We start from the raw sequence: 19976 nt of genomic DNA on the forward strand, positions 1-19976 counted from the left end.
AAAAAATTTTAATGTTTATTTTTGAGAGACAGCAAGCAGGGGAGGGGCAAAGAGAGAGAGGGAGACACTGAATCCAATGCAGTTTCTAGGCTCTGACCTGTCAGCACAAAGCCTGATATGGGGCTTGAACTCACAAACTGTGAGAACAGGATCTGAGCCTAAGTCTGATGCCTAACCAGCTGAGCCACCCAGGCACCCCAACCTTTGTTATTTTAAAATCTCAGTTATCTGATGGGGCTTGGAAAGTTAGCCCTACTTCCATTCTGAGGGTGATGACCCTGTGGCCTCCATAACGAAGAGGGTTGTCACGGGGAAATAGAAATGGAGCTTGTGAGTACACACCGATAGCAATTTTGCCAAATGTGTGGGACTCTTGGGGGTAAATGGTAGTGGAGGGGGAAAACTCACCTCAAGATTCACCTCTCAAATTCCTTCTTTAATCTATCTACTCATGCACTTCAACAAATAATTGAGTACCTATATGCCTGGCTTTGTGTTAGGTGCTAAGTTTATGGTGGTGAGCAAGAGAAACACATTGGTGCTATCATGGAGCTTACATTCTATTGGATTCTTTTAGGAAGGCTTCCTGATCATTTTGACTTTCATTCACTTTCCTCTAAATGATTTTCTCATTCCTCTTTAATTAAGAATACTTAGTAAGTGCGTATTTAGTGCCAGAAAGTCAGATATTGCTAATTCTTAATGAGACCAAGGCAAATTAGGTACGAACTCTATCCTCATGAAAAAGTTGAACAAATAAACCAATTTTGGCACAGTGAGAAAAGTGAAATGACAGAGACATTCAAGGTGCTATGGGGCTGAAGACTAGGAGAATTAATACTGCTTGAGTAGATCCAAAAGATTTGTAAAGGAGGAATATTGCTTCACTATCATCACAGTGCTCCATAAGAAACTACTCCAAAACTCTGTAGGCTTAAGCAGCCACCATTTATTATTGTTTGTGAATATCAGGGTTGGCTGGATGGTTCTGCTGATACTGGCTCAACGTGCTCATGTGTCTACCATCAGATGAGGGTTTAGGTAGGCAGTGTGGCTCTTATTGACTGAGAGTTATCACATATTTGGGGGTCAGCTGGCTGTCAGCTTCTGTAGGATGATCTTAACCTCTTTGTCTTGTTTCTGTCACATCTCTTTATATTTTATTTTATTTTATTTTATTTTATTTTATTTTATTTTATTTATTTTTTAGAAGGGGAAGAGTGGCAGAGAGAGAGAGAGAGAGGAAGGGAGGGAGAGTGAATCTTAAAGAGGCTCCACGCTCAGTGTGGACCCTGTTGTGGGCTCAATCCCATGATCCTGGGATCATGACCTGAGACAGAATCAAGAGTTGGATGTTCAACTGACCGAGCCACCCAAGTACCCGATTTCTGTCACATCTCTTTACCAGGCTGCCTCAACATGATCTTACAGTGGAGGCAGAGGTGTAAGAATAAGCAAGAAAACAGGCCTTTCAAAGCCTTTGCTTGCATCACATAGGGGCACTTGTATCCCAATGTTTATGGCAGCACTTTCAACAATAGCCAAATTTTGGAAAGAGTCTAAATGTCCATCAACTGACGAATGGATAAAGAAGATGTGGTTTATATATACAATGGAATACTACTTGGCAATGAAAAGGAATGAAATCTGGCCATTTGTAGCAACGTGGATGGAACTGGAGAGTGTTATGCTAAGTGAAATAAGTCAGGCAGAGAAAGACAGATACCATATGTTTTCACTCATATGTGGATCCTGAGAAACTTAACAGAGGACCAGACAGGAGGGGAGGAGGGAAAAAAAGTTACAGAGAGGGAAGGAGACAAACCATAAGAGACTCTTAAATACTGAGAACAAACTGAGGGTTGATGGGGGTGTGGGGGAGAAGGGAAAGTGGTGATGGGGATTGAGGAGGACACCTGTTGGGATGAGCACTGGGTGTTGTGTGGAAACCAATTTGACAATAAGTATATGTATCTATATAGATATATATAAATATATATAGATATATATATCTATATAAATATATAGATATCTATATAGATATATATATACACACACATACACACACACACATAGCGCCTTTGCTATATATAAAGCCTTTGCTTGCATCATATGTGCTAACATTCCCCAGGCCAAAGAAAACTACCCGCATGAGAATAGAATTAAACTCAGCATGAAATGAACACGCTGCCCGTATTGGGGAGAGTGAAGACGCAGCACCATCTACATCATCATTTTACTACAGGAAGTAGCAAATGGGCTGAAACTTGGAAAGGTGAACAGACATCAGATGAACATTCCAGGGTTATTAGGTATTAGCACAGGTGATGACACTGAATCCTAAAAGATTTCTAGTTTAGGGAGCCCCAAGGAAATTGATAGGATTGGAGGAAAGAATGCCTGTGTGAAATGGTATTTTAGGAATGGCAAGTTCTTTGCACTGTCAAACCTTTCTTGATGGTGCCTTTTGGAGTATTTTTCTTTGAGTACTAACTCCTGGTCATCCTTTAGGTTTTAGCTCAAATGTCACTTCTGGAGACTGATAAACCCTGACCATGCCACAATTTGTATTATGTTTCTCCCTAAGCAGGTTATTTTAGGTCATGGCACCCCATCTTTACCATGCAATGCTTTTGTCACAGTTTGTAATTATATGAATATAGGCATCTATCCATCTAATATCTGTCTTTTCACAGAAGAAGCTCCATCAAAAGCTCCATCAGCACACGTATTCTTTATTTACTGTTATAATTTCAGTGTTTGCCGGTGAATACCTAGGTATTCAATAATGGATAAGAGAGGCATCTGGGTGGCTCAGTTGGCTAAGCATCTGACTTTGGCTCAGGTCATGATCTCACAGCTCGTGAGTTCAAGCTCCACATCGGGATCTGTGCTGATAGCTCAAAACCTGGAGCCTGCTTCAGATTCCGTGTCTCCCTCCCTCTTTGCCCCTCCCCTGATCAGACTCTGTCTCTCTCTCTTTCTCAAAAATAAACATTAAAAATTTTTTGGATTTTTTGGATAAGAGAGTGAATGAAAGACTGTAACTAGAGTGTTAGGCAAGTGTTAAGCCAATCGTAAACAGCCTTTGTGCTGAGTAGAGGAGTTTGAACTTTGTCTTGGAAGGAGAGTTTTAAACAAGATGCTAACATGGTAATTCTGAAATTGAAAGAGACTGCATTATTAAAAGAATGGTTGGCACAAAATCTAACTGTAGGCAGGGAGACCAGTTAGGAGGCTACTACAAACTCCACATGAGAAGTGACAAAAGTCTGGGCAAAGTATGTGGAGATAGAAGATTACACGGAGAAGAGAGGGAATCTATAGGACATGTTTTCTCATTGTTTGTTTGTCTCGTGTTCTGGATTTCTTACTTTCACAAATCATCATAAAGTAACAGAAAAGAACTAAAAACATGCAAATACATGTTTGATGAAACTAAAGTCTTGGAAACTCCAAACCATAAGATGTGAATAAGCACTGCCAAATGGTGTGAAATTAAAGAAGAAAAGTGTCAGAATATACTGGAGATAGGGGCACCAGGTTGGCTCAGTTAATTAAGCTTTTGACTCTTGATTTTGGCTCAGGTCATGATCTAACGGTTTGAGAGATCGAGACCTACATTGAGCTCCATGCTGACAGCACAGAGTCTGCTCAGGAATCTCTGTCTCCCTCTCTCTCTGCCCCTCCCCTGCTTGGGCTCTCTCTCTTTTTCTCAAAATAAATAAATAAACATTTAAAAAAAAGAAAGAGGATGGCTGTGGATGTAGACCTCAGACAACATTGAACATTGGCATATCAGTTCTTCATAGTAGTGGCATATCTGAGATTCAAAACCGATAATCCTCTCTTTCTCAAGTGGGAAGCAGATCAGAAGGTTAATGCAAGACTTTCTCTGGATTCAGTTTTACTTGGAGTCATAATCGGCAGAGAAGGCATGGTTCAGGGGGATGCAAACAGCAAGCCTTCTTTGCAGCAAATTATTGGAGGGACTGAGGGGAGGGAAGAGGGTCTATCTTGTGATCAGGTCTACAGTGTTAATCTCTACTGGCTGCAAGAAATAAATATTAAGGCACTCACACCCAAACCTTTGTCATAAGAAAAATCATTGCTAGGAAGGAATATTGACCTTAGCTCCTCTCTGACAAGACAACATTCTCCATCCAATAGCCCAAGAGGAATTCATCTCATTGAAGATTAACAATAATGAAAAGAATGTATGCAATGATGCTATAAGACAAAAAGAGGGAAAATCAATGAAGGAATAAAAACACTTACCAGAAAATTGTTTCCCCAGAGTAGATGAAATATGTGACTAAACATATCAGTGTGAATTTAAAAAAAATGATAAAGGGGGCACCTGGGTGGCTCGGTTGGTCAAGCGTCCAACTTCAGCTCAGGTCATGATTTCATGGTTTGTGAGTTGGAGTCCTGCATCGGGCTGTCTGCCATCCGCATAGGGCCTGCTTCAGATCCTCTGTCCTCATCTCTCTCTCTGTCCCTCCCCCGTTTGCACTCTCTCTCAAAGTAAAAAAAAAAAAAAAAAAAAAAAATTAAAAAAATTAAAAAAATGATGATGACGCAGTCACCTTCATAACACCAAGGGTCAAAGTAGAGGTCAGACACAAATATAGGGGGAAATGCTTTCACTTGCCTTGATCTCCCCTTTCCCTGTCATTTCTAAGTCATGATTATTTGTTCAGATTCATTTTAAATCACATCTACACCTGAAACTTCATCTCATTCCTCCAGACCAGGAGTTCTCAACTGGTTATGAAGCCAGTGTCTGATTCAGTGGGTCTTTAGTGGGAGCCAGGAATTTGTATTTCCAAAATGCTTCCAAGTAATGGATACTGAAACTCCTGGTCCTAGTGCACTTTGAGAATCATTCCTTTGTTTCCTTTCTTGCTACTTGAGATAAATATTCCTTTACCATGACTTGTTCTGCCATCTTGAAGCTCTGGCATCAATCCTGCTCTGGCTGGTAGCCCACCTGGTCTTTGAGAAATTCCTGCAGGTGGGGCGGAAGGACAGGAATCCACAGGGAACCATAATTATGCAGGTTCTGGTATGGCTCTCTTGTTTCTGAGACACTTACAGGAGGATTTAATCATTGAGATAGATCAAGGCTTCTTTCCCTTGAATTCCTGAGAAAGGGTAAGGAATTACTGTGGCTAGATGCTATTCAAAACATAAGTCTTGCTTTAAGATATTTCCCCATTGAAAATACATGATCCCAGTTCTGGAATTGTTTAGATACAGTTCTTAGAATGATAGGTCTTCACCATTAGGTTATGAAGGTGCTATTATTATGCTAATTTAAAAAAAGTCTCTTTATTTATTTTGAGAGAGACAGAGGCAGCATGAAGTGGGGAGGAGCACAGAGAGAGGGAGAGGGAATCCCAAGCAGGCTCTGCACTGACATCATGGAGCCCGATGAGGGACTCGAATCCACGAACCGTGAGTCATGACATGAGCTGAAGTCAAGAGTCAGATGCTTAACTGATTGAGCCACCCAGGCACCCCACCCCTATGCTAATTGTAAGTAAAGATTACTGAGGTGATCTATTTTCAGATCCCTAGAAAGAAAGATACATTCATAGAAAAAAAGATATAGTTGTATATTATTCACCATTGCTTGACTTCTCTTTTCCTCTACCTTTTCATTCATTTTGTTTACCACAAAGCATTTGAAGTGAAAATGGGTGTCAGAGAAAAGGTCTCAAGGGCAGTAATGGCAGCAGGAGGAAATAGAGGATTAGCAGAGGAGGAAGGATGAAAGACAGCTGATGGGAAACCTATGAGCAAGGAAGGGGAGAAGAGAGAACAGCTGGTGGGAGGAGCAGGGAGGGGAAAAGGCAGAGAGGCAAGGGACCAAAAAGGAAGCGGTCAGCTTCTTTGTGAGAGCCAGAGCTTGCTGACTCAACGTGCTTTTCTCCTTCAGTGCCGCCATTTCTGGTTGAGAGCACAGTCAGTGCACAGGCAAATACCATCATCATGGAGAGCAGGCTAATGTGCCAGGGGAGGGAATCTGATGGTGCCAAAATGGAGTAAAAAGGCAAGGAGCAAATGACAACACATAGGTCAAGAGGACTCAGGGAAGGCAGAAACCAGTGTGCATTCACCTGATGGATTCCCTGAGCTGTAGGCTGCCCCCGACTCCTCATTGCTTCCTCTTCCCCTCTTCCAAGGTGGCATGCCAGTGGGTGCTCCGGCTTCCTGGAGTATTTCCAGGAACGGTTTTGGCCACATCAGGCAGATCTACCCTGACTTTAATAACTGCTGGGGCTACTACTGGCAAAGTTTGATTCCTATACAGGCAGAAAGAGGGGTGGTATGTCCATCGTGCTATGATTCGAAGATGAAAAAGTCTACCTGCCTAGCTAATTGCCTGCAATGAAATAATTTGTTCAGCGAATTAAAACTTTGTATTTCCAAAAAGGTACATGTTAACCAAAATACATTAGAGTACAGGGAATAATAAGTTTAGCCAGTGGTAGCCATAAATACATGCGTGAGAATGAATTGCTGGTATTTATTGAACCACTACTATTTGCTAGACAAAACTCAAGAGTTATTTTGTCCCAGACACTGTACTTGGCATGTTTAAATATATAACAGGTTAATCTCCATAACAACTCTGTGGAGTTTAGAGGTAAATGAATAGAGTCTCCCTTTGGTATTTTATTCATTCAACATATATTGACTGTTTATACCGGCATAGTGCCAGGCCCTGGGGAATGTTAAGTGTGAATAAAATGTTCATCTCTCCTGCCTCCTTGGGTTTGAGAGCTGGTGAGAGAAAATGAATTTTAAATAAGATAATTACCATGTGTGGTAAGTGCACTTATGAGGGAAGTGGAGAGTGTCGAGGGATCACATACAAGGGCAGCGAATGCAGACTTAGGGACTAAGGCAAGAACTCCTTGGGGAGGGATCATCAAAGTAAGAGTAAGGCAGGGACAGGGGGCAGTGTCAGGAGTGATCCTCGCAGATGGAAAAAACATGGGCAAAGCCCTGGAGATGTAGAGCTGCTGTAGGACAACTGAAAATGATTCTTTATAATAAAATGTAGGGAAAAATCCTCTGTGCTCAAGGCAGAGCAGGTCTCAAAGTGGGCAAGCCTTGCCCCTGAATCTAAGGGGGCCAGTCTTGTTTCTCCAAGACAGATTTTTTTCCTGCCCAAGAGATGAGTCCAGTTCCTGGTTCCCAGGGTCAAGAGTAGAGGGGAAGTATCTCTAAGGTTGAACATCCCCAGGAGCTGACCTGGAGCCTTCAGATGGGCAATTGTGGATCTCCAGACAAAAATGTCTTCCTCTTATTTTCTCTTCCCCTAAATATATGTCTCCCTCCTTTACATTTATTTTCCCTGTGAAATCTAAGACTCATAGACCAAAAGGGCATGATACAAATGCACAGGTAACAAATACTTATCAATGCATCACCAGAGTAGGACATGGAATGCTAGCAGCCACCCCAGAGTCCATAGAACTCGGGCATAGAACTTGGCATATTCCAAGCTTAACCCATCCAACCCCACTGTTCTGAGTTTTATGGGGAAATGTTTTCCTTGCTTTTCTAGATGGTTCACTCCCTACAACACGTCCTAAACAATATTATAGTTTTTCTGGTTTCTGAATGTTATGTAAGTGTAATCATACTCTATGTATTTGGCTTTTTGCATTGGGCTTCTCTGCAACTGTCATCCGTGTAATTGTGGGTATCTGTACTCCTTTATTTTATTGCTGTATGGTATTCCATAGCATAATATACCGCTGTTTATTTATCTGCTATATTGATGATGGATGTCTTATTCTGTTCTGGCTGCTATAACGAAATACCACAGATTAAGTGATTTATAAACACTAGAAATTTATTGCTCACAGTTCTGGAAGCCAGAAGTAAGAAAAAAGAAAAAAGGAGTAGGGAATGAGGAAAGAGTGATATGCTTAGTATCATAGGGCCTTTATGTAGCAGACATGGAGCATGAGCTCAGTATTCCAGGTTCAGTAACCCTGCTTTTTGTGTTCTCCATGTTCCTTGTACCTTACCAACTTAGTGGGGGGAATTGATGGCAGGGACCTGAAGGATGGGACTAAAAAGGGCCTTTGGGATGAATATTGATGAAGAAAGGACTAGAGCTAATTCCAGAGATACCCAAATAATACAGGTGTAGGTGGAGTAAACCTTACATCTGGTTGACTTTGATGGTGGTGGTTTTCAGCAGGATGAGAATAAAGGCAAGAAAAGGAGGGTGATGGGGGGTACCCAAAAGAAAAATTTCATATATTTTTAAGTCCTATTTAGATAGTGTTGCATCTGCTATGATACCCCTGGTAGTGTTTTGTTTTGTTTTTTCTTTAGAACTGGATGGTAGCTAAAGCCATCTAGTTTTTGGCTTGTCATATTAACACACTCATATACACATCGACAGGTAAGAGGAGAGCAGTTAGCTAGTCTGATCTCCAACCCAGCAGTGTGAAGCTGCTGACATGGGAAGAAGCATGGCATGTATAGGGGACTAAGGAAAGACCAGTGTGTTTGGAAAGCAGTGAAAGAAAGCTGCATTATATAACAAACTGAGAAAGGGTGGGTTCATGTTGAGCTTCTCAGACAAATTAAGGATTGAACTTCATCAAAGAGAACAATAGGAAGGCATAGACAGGCATTAAGTAGGGCAAGGCTGGTTCCAGATCTTTACTTAGGAACAGTTTGGGGTGGAGGGATGCCTGGGTAGCTCTGTTAAGCAACCAACTCTTGCTCAGGTCATGGTCTCATGGTTCCTGAGATCAAGCCCCACATACACTGACAGCAGGGAGCCTACTTGGGATACTCTCTCTCCCTCTGTCTCTATCCCTCCCCTTCTCTCTCTCTCTCTCTCTTTCTCTCTCAAAATAAATAAATATTGGGAAAAAAAGAACACTGTGGGTATTGTGTGGAATGTAGATTGGAGGGAAGCAAGAGAGGATGAGGGTAGACAAGATAGATTATTGGAGTGATCTGGATGATGATAGCTTGAAGTAGGAGGGGTGATAGCATGGATGGACTGGGGAGATGTCCCAGAGGTAGAATTGGCTGGTCTTGGTGATGGACTGGATGTGTTAATGGGATGGTGAGGAGGAAGAGAGGAATGTTAAGGACAGCTCCAGGTATTCTGACTTTTATAGTGGAATACATCTTCATGCCATTACCAACACCGAGAACACTGCTTTGGTTTTGGATTTGTGGCAATGGGAGAAGCATTTGTGATGAAATCAGGTTTATTGTCAGCACATTTTAAGTGTTAAACATTCCTTCTTCTTTCCCAGGAATCTGATTTCTTATAGTTTTTCTGTTTTTAATTCTAGTTCTGCTCTCTGAGTCATGAGTGGTACTGCCATGAGATTCTGTTTGTTCAAGGAACTCAGTAGATGTCTTCCTCTCATCTCACTGTAAATGCCTGTTTGCTTTTGTGGGAGAACTTGCTGGATCTTGAGCAAAGTTTTGTCTGTGTTTTATGCAACATCGTCTGTTGAGTTTCCAGCCACAGCACTGAGTTTGGCACTATGGCTTTTAAAAAGATGCCAGTGTGTATGGTCCTGGCTTTCAAAGGAATTTTTTGTATTATTGTGGACCCAAGAGAAAAAAATAATCAGAAAAATTTGTGGGTTTTCTGTGCATGATTTAAGCAAAGGGGACATGGAGAGCCATGTGGAAGTGCTATGTCTTTTTTTGTACATAGAGGACACAGTAATCTTTCATGAACAAAATTGGAGATGTGAAGAGAAAAGATATTTAGAGCAGGAACTATATGGCATGTGCTAGGAAATCAATAGGAGATTTAAAAAACATCATGAAGAAGTCCAGCTTTCTCTACTAAAATTGAACTCTGAAAGTGAACTTTTTAAAGTGTCTATGATAAATCCCTGGGATGAGGGAAAGAAAGGGCACAGGAGAGAAGCTCTATATTAGAATGTAGTTTTGTTTCATTTCTAGCACGTAGTAATACATGTTAAAAGAAAATGAATAATGGAGGCATGGATGAATGGATGAGCACATGGTGCATGGATGGATGGATGAATGGATGAATAAATGAATGAATGAATTGTAGTTCACTCCAGGCAAGGACTTACATATGGGACCAATCAAGTAAGAGGGGTAGAAGGATGAGTTCCTGAGGATGACAAGGTTACCCGTGGGGTGTGTTGAGAGGTTGTCAGGGAAGAAAACTGTGAACATTAAAATGTCATGGAGGCTACCTTCCTTAATTGAATACCCAATTTCAGAGGAAATCAGGGGAAAGTAATTGTAATAAAAATTCCATAGAAAAGGACCTGGAGATTTTGGCACTCCTGACAGTCTATCCTTATTTCAAGTAGCAATATAATTTAGACTCTGCTCTTAACCAAGGTGAATAACCACACCTGACTCTGCAGTTTGTGGTAAATGCTGGACCTTTTAATGGGACAATAAATGTATACCTTTTTGATTCACATGATCATTTTTGTGCTGCTTTCAATCCGTGCAATTTTTTCCCCATAGGAATGAAGTTTCTGAGCTGTTAATAAAGGCCAAGACCTAGATTCTGGCACTTTGCTTCACTTCTTCATTTTGAAAGACTTTCATCTTTTATTTATCCCTCCTCCCTCTGTGATAAGAACAAGAGTACGAATAAAGTCAGCCAGTGGACTAATAGAATGCCAAAGAATTAACGTTGATGTATGACTTGCAATATGACATTTTAATTCTAGAGTCAGGATTTATTCAAAACCTATTTTCTTTAAAGTAGAAAGAGCAAAATTTTAAGAAGACATCTCCTTGACTTGTGGCATTTCTCTGGGCTCCCTAAAAGCCCTACTTACAGCAGTTAAATGGGTCAGATGCCACTTTGGAACAATTTTCCTAATCATTCATGAGCTCTCTAACTCTGCTAGAAAAGTAAATACAAAATGTCAAAGTGAATTTGCTGTCTTAAGAAATGCAAAATACTGCTGACTAACGATTAATGACTTCCTTTGTTTCTGGGAAGGCTTGGAACCTCTTGAGAAGAGGGGAGGGGGTTTTGTACACTCTGGGTCCCAGAAGCATGCTAGTTTAATCTGAGTTACACTCATTCTTGTCAAGGGGCAGGTTGAGTGCTTGTATTAATCTGAAGTTTCCCCATGAGAAATAGAACTTGGGAAATAGCAAAACCATGCATTAGAATACTTCTTTTTTATTTTTTCCCACAAATCTCTCACATAAACTATCTACTTTTATATCAATAATACATGTGAGATAACTGTGAAAATAATCAGCCTCATTAAAGAGATCAGGCAAGTAAAAACATTTTTATGTTGTTTGAAAATTTATGCAGTACTGTCATATATATAACCTTGTATAATCCTTGCAACAACGCTGAGGGACTTGGGGCGCCTGGGTGCCTCAGTCGGTTAAGCATCTGACTCTTGGTTTTGGTTCAGGCCATGATCTCACAATTCGTGAGTGTGATTCCCACATCAGCCTCTGTGCTGACAGTGCAGAGCCTACTTGGGATTCTCTCTCCCTCTCTCTGCCCCTCTTCCACTTGCACTGTCTCTGTCTCTCTCTCAAAAAAAAAAAAAAAAAAACACCAAAAACCAACTTTATAAAAGCTGAGGGAAGTGGATGTCAGATAACAACCAAGGAACCAGCTAACAAAATGGTTTGCTCACAGTTTCACGTGACCATCTCTGTGTCTGCTGGCTTTCCACACAGACATTTGTGGAGAGCCTGTCATGTGCCAGGCGCTGTGAGAAGTGCTTTACACACACCGGCTTATTTCTATCCTCCCAACAACTGATCACACTACCACGAAAACTGGAGCTTAGTGAGAGTAAATAACTTGTCTATGTCACACAGAGTCTTGGAACCCAGAGTTGGTATCCTTGGTCCCAAAGTTCAAATCGGTATCACTACTTTTTTGATGCCTCCTTGCCCCAGATTGCATGGCTGATACAATTAGTGCATTACTAGGGTTTTGCTTTCTGTCCGTCCTATCACTGCATATCTTCTGGGTGATGTGGCAGCCTCTGCAAGGACAACAGCGTGAGCTTCTCTATTTGGGAGAGGCAGTGAAGAAATCATTAGCTCTTGAGAAATATTTATGGGCATTCATCTTTATTCACATAATCACCAAAGCTGCCTAAACCCAGAGAGCTCAACGCTTATTTTTAGTCACTTGCAATACTGAGCTGCTGCCTTGGAGATCTAGCTTCACAACTGCATCCCATAGGCACATCAAACTTTTGATAGACCTGCTATCACTTTAGGGAAGTGTTGTGCAGTAGGACTCCCTATGACAATGATGACATTGTATGTCTACACTGTTCCATAAGGTGGTCTCTTGCTATATGTGGGTCTTCAGCCCTTGAAATGTGGCTAGTATAACTGAGGAGCTGATTTTTATATTTAATTAATGAAAATCTGCTTTGAAATAGCCATATGTGTCCGGTTGCTATGATATGGGATGATGCAGCTTTAGAAGAAATGACCGTAAGACAAGTGTTAAGTCTGGCCTTATACCTAATCATCACAGTAGTCCGGTCAGAAAAATGTATCTCTTCTGGGGCGCCTGGGTGGCGCAGTCGGTTAAGCGTCTGACTTCAGCCAGGTCACGATCTTGCGGTCCGTGAGTTCGAGCCCCGCGTCAGGCTCTGGGCTGATGGCTCAGAGCCTGGAGCTTGTTTCCGATTCTGTGTCTCCCTCTCTCTCTGCCCCTCCCCCGTTCATGCTCTGTCTCTCTCTGTCCCAAAAATAAATAAATGTTGAAAAAAAATTTTAAAAAGAAAAATGTATCTTTTCTCCTTATTCTTTGAAACATGGTGGCATAGAATAGGACATCGTATACTCACCTCTGGATGAAGAACTCGAGTTTCACTGGCCTTTCAGAAGGGGAGAGTGAGGGAGATTCATTCCTTACAGAGGCAGCAATGTTAAGGGAAAATACTGAAGTGTAAAATTGTTGGAAGGTAGAGATGATGTTTTAGTTTCCATTGTATCTTCTACAAATAATCATATAAATATTATTTAAATTTTTTAAAATATTTATTTATTTTTGAGAGAGAGAAAGCAATCACAAGTCAGGGAGAGACAGAGAGTGGGAGACAGAAGATGTGATGCAGGCTCTGCCCTGTGAGTGCAGAGCCTGATGCGGGACTGGAACTCACGAACTGCGAGGTCATGACCTGAGCTGAAATCAAGCGTTGGCTGATCAACCAACTGATCCACCCAGATGCCCCAATCACATAAATATTATTAATGAATTAACTAGTACTTACTGGGTGCTTATTGTGTGACAGGCATTTTTCTAGGTGTTTACATGTATTATTAACTCACTTAATCCCCACAATCACCCTCAAAGTAGATACACTTACTGTCTTCATTTCACACGGTAGACTCACAGACTATTAAATGAACTTTTTTCAAGTTTCTCTTTTCCTCTTTGGTACTAACACATCATCGTCAGCAGTCAATGTTTGTGAAGCACCTAGGAAGTTCTCATTTCTGGCATAAGTCAGAGCCATCACCCTGCACAACTCCAGGGGTACCATTCACATGGTGATCCATATAAGTGCTGCCCCCTGAAAATAGTGCAGTGGACAAGCTGGGCTCTCCAAAAACCTTAGCTAAGGACAGTTTTACTCCTTCAGAGTTTCTATATTCTATCGTCATATTGAAGCTCACCCAAATGGAGAATATCATACCCTGTAAAGTTCATTGTAAGGAACTACTTTCTAAAAAATAAAGTTTCCCATAATCATATGGGCTGTTTGAGAGATGATCCCCATTTCCAGAGATATTCATGATAACATGTGGGTCACCCTTTGGCTCTATAATTCTCTGACATCACAGTAGTGAAGCACCACGGGAACAGCCTGGGTTTGGGGCTTGAGGAACCAGAATTAAATCTTAGCTCCACTACATTACCGAGTCTGACTGTGAGGGTCTGTTTCCTAGTTGTAAATGGCATTAATTTTTTTTTCATAGGGTTTTCATAGAATTCAATGAAACTGAGTAAATCCTTGATAAGTAAGTGATGGGGGTTTAATAAGTAGTAGCTATTATTTCTATTAGCAATAGTATTTTCCAACAGGTATGTGAGGCTGTAGATCCTGTCCTCACGAATATGAATAGGGGAAAGTGACATAAACACAAACAAGTGCATTACAATGGGACGGTTACAGGTGATGGAGATTCAGTAGCAAGAAAGAGATTACCTCCAAAGAATCATCAGGAAGAATTCCTCAGAAAGCAGTGATGGTCTACAGAGCAGAAGCCTTTTAAATGGTAACTTTTGTCAAATAAATAAAGTAGACGCAAATAATGTTCTGGGCCTTGGAAGTTGGAAATTAGCATTATTACTGCCCTTCTAAGCTTTCTGTTTGAAATTCTTGCTGTGTGGAGGACTTCCTATCCTCTGCTCTTATCGCTCTCCCCAAATGTTGTAAGTACCCTTGTTGAATTTCTTTCTACTGGAGTCAATTTTGTTCCCCTGATGGATGCATTGTCTGTGTGGGGAGCGAAGTTGGGGATTCCAACATCAATGTTCCTTGGGCAGACCATGGATGTGAGGCTCTCTCTACAACTTTTAGAAATGTTTGTAGAGGATGTTGGGGTGCTGTGGGTCACAGCTGCAGAGTGTCATGAGGTGCTAGCAAGAAATTTCCATCACTTAAAAAAAAGACTCACAGTGTCCTTCAGTCAGTTTCCCACATTCCTACTCAAACTGTGTACAAACTCTGTGCCTAAGTTGTGCTTACTTGGAACTAGGATGTTTGCCCTCCCGTAAATGTTAAGTTTATATTGACTGAGTACCGCTAATGTATTCAATAGAAAAATAGCAACTATTTATAGATGTAGCAAACAAAACCCAGCAGTGTTTCCATCCAGGAAGCACAAGACACGTTTCCTGCCTAGACACATCCGATGAATGCACTGGGTAACAGCACAGCTGGTGCTGACGTCAGATTATGCAGCCTTCAGTGTTTGCAGCAATCACAATGAACTTCATGGTCTCTTTTGAAAAAAGCAGTTCAATCCAGTAACTGTTGAAATGCCCGCTACCTGTTTATTATCGTCTCTTTTGTCCCCTGGGACCTTCGGCAGCATATTTAAAAAGCCAAAGTCGAGATCACTGTGCAATACCCACTGCTAACAATATGTGTTCTTTTTCAGACAGTGATTAATAAACATAAAGAATTGTTAGCCGGGGAAAAAGTTGAATATTCTCTATGGATTTTCAAAAAGTATTTTCCCAAGCCTGGCAGATCAACCCTAAATGGAATTGGTGAAAAAAAAATCAAAGCTGGATATGAATCACTGTATCCATCCATCAAACATTTCATAAAGAGGCAGTAGGCATCAAGAAAAAAAATAACAAAGACAAGTGGTAGGCCTCTCTTGCCTTTTAAAATGAATACAATACAAGTTATTTATTTGCAGGAATAACATAAAGATCCAGATCTTTCAGTCTACACATTGTCCTCCATCACTTAGATCCGTAGAATATGGCTTTCAGCAGTCAGTACAGAATTACTATATTATAACACAGTAGTTCAAAAGTTAACCGCAATTTGAAATTAATTAAGACAAAACTGGGGTGCCTGGGTGTCTCAGGCGGTTAAGCGTTCAACTTCCGCTCAGCTCAGGTCATGATCTCATGGTTCTTGAGTTCGGGCCCCGCGTTGGGCTCTGTGCTGACAGCTCGGAGGCTGGAGCCTGCTCCGGATTCTTTGTCTCCCTCTCTCTCTGCCCCTTCCCTGCTCGTGCTCTGTCTCTCTCTCTGTCAAAAATTAGTAAACATTAAAAAAATTAATTAATTAAGATAGAACTTCTTTTACGTGTTGCTCCACAATGAAATACATACCTCATCTATAGGATTCTTTTTTTTTTAATTTTTAAAAAAATTTTTAATGTTTGTTTATTTTTGAAGGAGAGAGAGTGGGGGAGGGGCAGTGAGAGAGGGAGACACAGAATCGGAAGGAGGCTCCAGGTTCTGAGCTGTCAGCACAGAGCCTGACCAGGGCTCAAACTCACGAACTGCGAGGTGATGACCTGAACCGAAGTCGGTCGCTCAACTGACTAAGCCACCCAGGCGCCCCTTGTCTAGATGATTCTTAAAGACTTTAAAAAATCTATCATCCCCAGGATGTCACTGATGCTTAGTAATCTTCCAAATGAGCACAGACTTTGAAAGGCATTACCTCCAGATGAATGTGATTCTTAAATATATGGCCCTAGGAGCCTTATTGTCAATTAGATCTTTAGACACAACGCTAAGGTGTCCAGACCTAGATTTGGGGATTTCTCAGTCCATGAACAGCTAATAAAATGGATAACTCTTGAATACTATACACACCTGAGGCTTATCCAATCACCAGATATTCATTAATGCCCTACTCTGAAAGTATTGTAATTTTCCTATGTGTAAAGTCCCAGAATACAGAATACTCTGTTGACTTTAGTCCATAGTTCTGCAAGAAAAATGAGTCTTGAACAAGGGTACGTAACTTTTCTTTTTCTTTAAATTTATTTATTTATTTTGAAAGAGTGTATGTGTACACACACATGGGGGGGAGGGCGCAGAGAGAGAGGGAGAGAGAATCCCATGAGAGCTCCACACTGTTACAGCAGGGCCCCGTGTGGGACTTGAACCCACAAACTGTGAGACCATGACCTGAACCAAAGTCAGGAGTCAGACCCTTACGTGACTAAGCCACTCAAACACCCCATAAGTTTCCTTTTAATAAATGCTAAAAACTGTTCTTTCTGTTAATTGTTACACAGAGACAAATTCTCAAATGCAGTTATGAAAAGCATATGTTATAGCACAACCCACTAGTATTTCCTGTGTCAAGTCCAAATACTCCCTTTTCCTTTTGTTCTTTCTCTCACAGATATCAGGGATTTAGTCCTTCCATCCAATTATCATTTAAAAAGATTTTGTTTCCCTTAAGTGTGAATTTAGAATGAGACACAGTAATATTGTGTACATTCCCCATCTCCTTGCTACTCCCAAAGGTATGCACTATTTTCAGAGAATTGCTTTTGAGCGGTGGCCACAATGTAACTGCCGGATTACAGAGTGATGAGGAAAAGACTAACCCAGGAATATCATACTCAGCCAAGCTGATATTCTTATGTAAAGGAAATAGGCAGACATTTTCAAATATGAAAACGTTTGAAATGCATGAAAATGCAAACATGCATTCAGATAATATAGCTCCGTTGGTTTTCTTAAAACATACCACACACACACACACACACACAGAGTCAGAGAGACGGAGAGAGAAAGAGAGAGAGAGAGAGAGAGAGAGAGAGAGAGAGAGAGAGAGTAATAGAATAACTCCAAAGCAGTCGTAAGCGAGGAAAGTTGAACAAAGGGTTTGGTAGTAAGGACTGAATCCATAAAAAAGGAGATGTAAGTCTGTTATATCTTTCTCTTTTTACTTAGCATGATTCTTACTCTACAAATTTAGCTGTGTAGAAATGTTATATTACTCAGTTTTTCTAATTAAACCTGACTGCAAGAAGCGTTGTTGCCTGGCTGGGGGGAAATTCAATGTCTTTTTATTTTATTATTTTATTTTAGTTGCTTTAATTATACAATATGAGCATGCTGTGTACAGTGTTCTGCACCTTCCTTTATTCTTTTTTTATTAAGACTATATTTTTAGAGCAATTTTAGGTTCATATCAAAATCAAGAGGAAGGTACAGAGATTTTCCATATACTCCCTGCCCCCACACATGCACAGCTTCCTCCATTATCCACATCCCCCACCAGAGTGGTACATTTGTTACAATACGCTGCAGTGACTCAGCGTAGTCAAAGTTCAAGGTTTACATTAGGTTCACTCTTGTTCTACATTCTAAAGGTTTGAACAAATACATAGTGACATGTATCCATCATTATATATTATGATCTCCCACAGAATATTTTTACTGCCGTAAAAATCCTCAGTGCTCTGCCAATTCATCTTGCCCTGCCACCCAGGAACCACTGATCTTTTACTGTTTCCGTAGTTTAGTCTTTTCTAGAATATCATAGAGTTGGGATCATATAGTATGTAGCCCTTTCAGATTAGCTTCTTTCTCTTAGTAATGTGATGTAAGTTTCCTTCACGTCTTTTCATGGCTTCATAACTCTTTTTCTTTTTAAGTGCTAAATAATATTTCATTGCCTGGATACACTGCAGTTTATTCATTCACCCACTGAAGGACATTTTAGTTGCTTCCAAGTTTGGCCAATTATGAATAAAGCTGTAAACATCCATGTGCGGGTTTTAGTGTGGGAGTAATTTTATTTTAATTTTATAGATTAGGCACAGGCATACTGCAAGATTAGGCAGTGATTACAGAATTGCTCTCTCAGTTTAAATTTATCTGATTCACCAGTGATCCCCATATTATCCAAGCCTACTTAGTTTTTCTGAAGTCAGAACTCCAGCTAAGCTCAGGGATGAGAATCTTTGTAAGGGCTATGAGCTTATAAAAGCACCCCCATGCAGTTCTGAGGTCTTACCAGCTAACTTCAACTGTATGTCCTGTAAGTATGTAAACTTATATATACATATATATATATATGTATATATATATATATATATACATATATATATATATATATATACATATATATATATATATACACACACACACACACACACACACATATATACACACATATATATATTTATATATGTATATATTTCTATATTTATATATATTTTTTAATTGGCCTCTTTCCAACACCTTGACCAGTGCTTGGCTCATAGTATGTGCTAATAAATCAACATGACTTCATGTATGAGTCAATGCATGTCAGGAAGACATGATGGTATTTTTGCTACTCACTTCCCAAGAGCCCTGAGGAATCTCCCCCTGCACTCTCTTTTCTTGGTCTCATCCTACATTTCCTCTCCTAGTCCTCCTCCTGACTTTGACCATTCTGTATTTTCAGTTTTTTTCAATGAACATATATTACTTTTGTAATTGGAAATAACTAGGTAAACGTGGAGAATATATACATACCCACACACATATATATTAGAGGGAGAGGATAGAATCTGGTGTAATTCATAATTAGCCTATATTTTCATTTGCAGAGTAAGCCGTGATTGAGAGAGTGGGGCAGTAAATTTGTAACCTCCCCTAGGTTATAGGTTGGGCAAGTGGGAATATTCATGTTAGTGAGTTAAAAAACAAAACAAAACAAAACAAAACTCTCACCTTGGGTCTTAACGAAAATAAGTCTCTGTTCTCACTCAAGTTATAGTCTACTTAGATTGATGGTGTGCTCTACCATTCAATCATTGAGGCTCCTTTTCCCTCAAGGGCCAAGATGAAGTTGGAGGAGTTACAAGGGAGAAGGAGGTGTCAAGGACAACCATCATATCATTTGGCTTGTGCGTGTCAGTGAATGTCACTTGTTGACATTGGTACCTTTGAGCATACAAGTGAAACTGTCAAGGAGACAGCTAGTAGGATTTCCCAATGGAGCTCAGATCCCAGGAAACCCAGATCTGGCACTAGCCTGTCCAGCTTACTCCAGTCCAAAACTGAGGATGGTCCCATGAGCCATGTGCTGGGCTGGGCAGTTTCTCAGCTGCTTTCTCATGCTTTAGTTGTAGAAAAGAAGAAGAGGAATATTTCTCTCTCTCTATCTTCTATCTCTATCTATCTATCTATCTATCTAGCCAGCCAGCCAGGCAGCCAGCTAGGTATCTAGGTGTCTGGGAAATCAGACTTGTGATATAAAACTAGACCTAGAGTAGTGGTTGTTCAGTATGTGAACATAGAGTGGTTTGCTGGGACAGCAGCAACAGCAGCAACCGGGACCTTGTTACAAAGGCCAACTCCTGGGCTCCACCCAGACCTGCTGAATCAGAGACTCCAGGAGAGGGGGCCCAGGAATCTATTTTAACAAGTCCTCCAGGTGGTTCTGAGGTGGTTAAAGTTTGAAAAATGCTGTCCTAGCTGA

This window comes from Puma concolor, chromosome C2 (assembly GCF_028749965.1).
Source record: "Puma concolor isolate L17-30 chromosome C2, mPumCon1.1.hap2, whole genome shotgun sequence".
NCBI lineage: Eukaryota > Metazoa > Chordata > Mammalia > Carnivora > Felidae > Puma > Puma concolor.